We start from the raw sequence: 3,661 nt of genomic DNA, 5'->3' as shown, positions 1-3,661 counted from the left end.
CCATACACCCATTTACGTCAATTTTACAGGGTCATGCGTTCGCGTGGGTGATGTAGACACGTGGGGAGGCTATTTCGCAAACGACGCGAACGCGTCAGCGACGCGGTCACATGGGCGTATTTGTGCCTGAGGCACGCCTCCAGCCACGCTTTCGCGTGACTCTCTGTTCACTTTTCTTTTCTTCCTAATGCACTTGTGACGCAGACGCGTCAATGATGCTTACGTGTCGCGTGCGTGTTTTTTTTAATGCAAAATGCAGAATGCAGTATGCAGATGCTGATGCAGATGTTATGAATAATTTCAGGTTCAATAAAATAAAATAAAACTCAAAAACAAACAAAACTAAATAGAATTAAATTGAAAAAGAACAATCATACCATGGTGGGTTGTCTCCCACTAGCACTTTTAGTTAAAGTCCTTAAGTTGGACATTTGGTGAGCTCCTTGTCATGGCGGCTTGTGCTTGAACTCGTCTTGAAACTTCCGCCAATGCTTGGACTTCTAATAAGCTCTATCAATACCACGTAAATTCCTCAAGCTTTGATGGAGTTTTTCACAAGCTTTGAGCTCCCAAAATTGATCCTCATATATTCCCGAATCACAAATCTTGTTTCTACACCCGTCTTCAAGTTGATCATCAGTGTTCCAGCCGGGTGGCAGGCAATTTGAATTATCACTAAAGCGGCCAAACAACATCCTAGACCCATTCAATTGAGCTATGCACCAACAGTTGTACTTCAGTGCGGAATGCAGAACCTTAATGAACTGTACCTTAAGAATTTTACCCACTTGAACGTTGTATTGGACGGTAATAGCCTTGGGAGAGGTGTTTCTAATGATCTTGCAAGCTCCACTCCCTTGTGCTCTTCTTTGACAACTTCCACCTCGTTGTAAGCTTCTTCAATATCAACCTCTTCCTCTTGATAGCTTTCTTCCAATTCAATCTCTTCTTCATTGCTCACCAAGAGCATGGGAGGTTGTGTCTCTTCTTCTTGAATCTCCATCTCTTGATCAACCTCCTCCAATCTTCAACTATGATATGCCTTGGAGGTTGTACACCTTCCTCAACATCAACATCAAACACCTTGGAAGGAGGCCTTATGACTTGACTTTTCCATGGAGGTTCCGCATCTCCTAAGTCTTCAACCACTTTCTTTTTAACTATTGCGGCTTCGTCCAGTTGTTTTAGTATAAAATCGTACTCCTCCTTGATGATTTCTTTTCTATGACAACTTCCTCTAACTACTCCTTCATCTGCAAAGGTCTCTTCTACCTTCACCTTTAGTGCCTCCTCTAGCTCTTTATGAAGTATGGATTCGCGAAGATGATCCCTTCTCTCTTGTTCTATGTCAATAGCATCATCGGGATTATGTTGCTCTTGGATTGATGGACGTAGGTGCTCTTCCATGGATGGTGGTAATGGGATGAAGAGATCATTCTGTGGTTGAAAAGGAAGTGCACTAGAGCTTGAGGGTTGAGTATTCGAGGTAGAGGATTGGTCCATGTAGGATATAAGATTTTGGAGTTTAGAGGTGAGACCAATGAGAGAGGTAAGTGTGCTCTCCATGGAGGTTTGGGGTGGATAGGAGGGTTCATTTGTTGGAAGAAAAGGCTCATAACACCGAGGTAGTTCCTCTTGATAAGGATATGGAGATAGTGTGTGTTGAGGTGGCGGTTCTAAGTATGGCTCATAAGGTGGTTGGTATGGTGGATAAGGATTAGGGTCATATGGAGGTGAATGGTGGAAAGGGGCTTGTGAGTATGGTGGTCCAAAGTCATGTTGAAGAGGGGGTTCATAGGCATATGGTGGTGGTTGTTGATAATCAAAAGAGCGCTCACCATAGCCATTGCCCTGATATGCATTACGGAACGGTTGTTGATAGTCCATTGGAGGTGGTTGTTGCCATGAGGGTTGATCAAATCCTTGTGGCTCCTCCCATCTTTGATTGTTCCAACCTTGATGCATGTTTTCATTGTAATCTCCTCTTTCTGTAACATAATTGTAACCAGACTCATAGCAAAAGGGGTGAGAGTTCATAGTAGTAGGAGAAAATAAAAACAAAAACTAACAAAAAGAAAATATTTTGAAAAAGATATGATTTTTGGAAAAAGATACGATATGATTTTGAAAAAGATATTATTTTTGAAAAAAGATAAGATAAGATTTTGAAAAAGATATGATTTTTGAAAAAAAAATTTGATTTTTGAAAATTAAAACTAAGATAAAATAAGATAAATTTTTTTTTAAAATATTTACAATAACCAATAATAAGGCACACGTTTGCAATTCCCCAGCAACGGCGCCATTTTGACGAACGGATTTTATATCGGTAAAGAATTTTAAAAATATAATCGCGTTGTAAGTATAGTTTCTAAATCATCAGAGAATCCTTTCGTACAAAAGTTTTGATCGTCACAAGTAACAAACCCAATAAAATTTATAGACCGAAGTATTCAAACCTTGGGTCGTCTTCTTAAGGAATTGCAGGGAAGTATGACTTATTATTGGTTATGTAAAAAGATATATTTTTGGGTTTTTGAAATAGGAAACAGGTAATGTAAAATAACAAGTCGTTAAAATAATAACTAATAAAGCTCTTGGCAAGGTATGAGAATTGGAAGTTCTATCCTAGTTATCCTTATCAATTGTGATAAGAATTGGCCTTTGCTCCTACTTGGTCACCCTCTAACTATGAAGGTATGTTAAGTGGATGAATCAATTTGATTCCTCAGGTCCTAGTCAATTCTTATGGAAAAGACTAAAGTTATTGGAACTCAAATCAATTAGCAAAGATAACAATTATCAATCACAAGGAGTTTGATAACTCAAGTGTTACCAGTTACTCAACCAAAGCTAAAAGGGAAGAAAATCTATTTGAATGAAAATAATTTGGATAAAGCGAAAGCATCAATAACATAAATTAAAGAAAGCAATCATAAGTCTGAAATACCTCAATGTGTATTAATAAAAGAAAATCAATCAAAACATAAAGGGTTCATAAACTAAATTGAGAAAATAAATAAAAGGAATATTGAACCTGTGATGAAGAAGAAATAATCCTAAATCCTAAAACTAAGAGAAATCCTAATTCCTAAAACCTAAGAGAGAGGAGAGAACCTCTCTCTCTAAAAGCTACATCTAAATTATGAAAAGTGAATTATGAGTCGTCCCCTTTTATTCCTCCACTTTGCAGCCTTTAATCTGTGTTTTCTGAGCTTGAAACTGGGCTGGAAATAGCCCAGAAATCGCTAGGACCAAATTCAAACACGTGCAGGTCGCTGGAATTTCTGCAGAACGACGTATCTGCGTGATTCATGCGTGCGCGTCATTTTCTGTGCAGCCACTATAACGAATTATATATCAAATCGATGGCCCGAACGTTAGCTTTCCAACGCAACTACAACTGCATCATTTGGATCTCTGTAGCTCAAGTTATGATCGTTTGAGTGCGAAGAGGTCAGGCTGACAGCTTTGGCAATTCCTTCAGTTTCTTGTATTCCTTCCACTTTTGCATGCTTCCTTTCCATCCTCTGAGCCATTCCTGCCATAGAAACTCTGAAATCACTTAACACATATATCAAGGCATCGAATGGTAATAATAGATGATTAAAATACACAAATTAAAGACTCTAGGAAGCAAGTTTTCAATCATAGAACAAAT

Source organism: Arachis stenosperma, chromosome 1 (assembly GCF_014773155.1).
Source record: "Arachis stenosperma cultivar V10309 chromosome 1, arast.V10309.gnm1.PFL2, whole genome shotgun sequence".
Classification (NCBI taxonomy): Eukaryota; Viridiplantae; Streptophyta; class Magnoliopsida; order Fabales; family Fabaceae; genus Arachis; species Arachis stenosperma.
The sequence above is the reverse complement of the archived record's forward strand: the minus strand, read 5'-3'. Positions refer to the sequence as shown.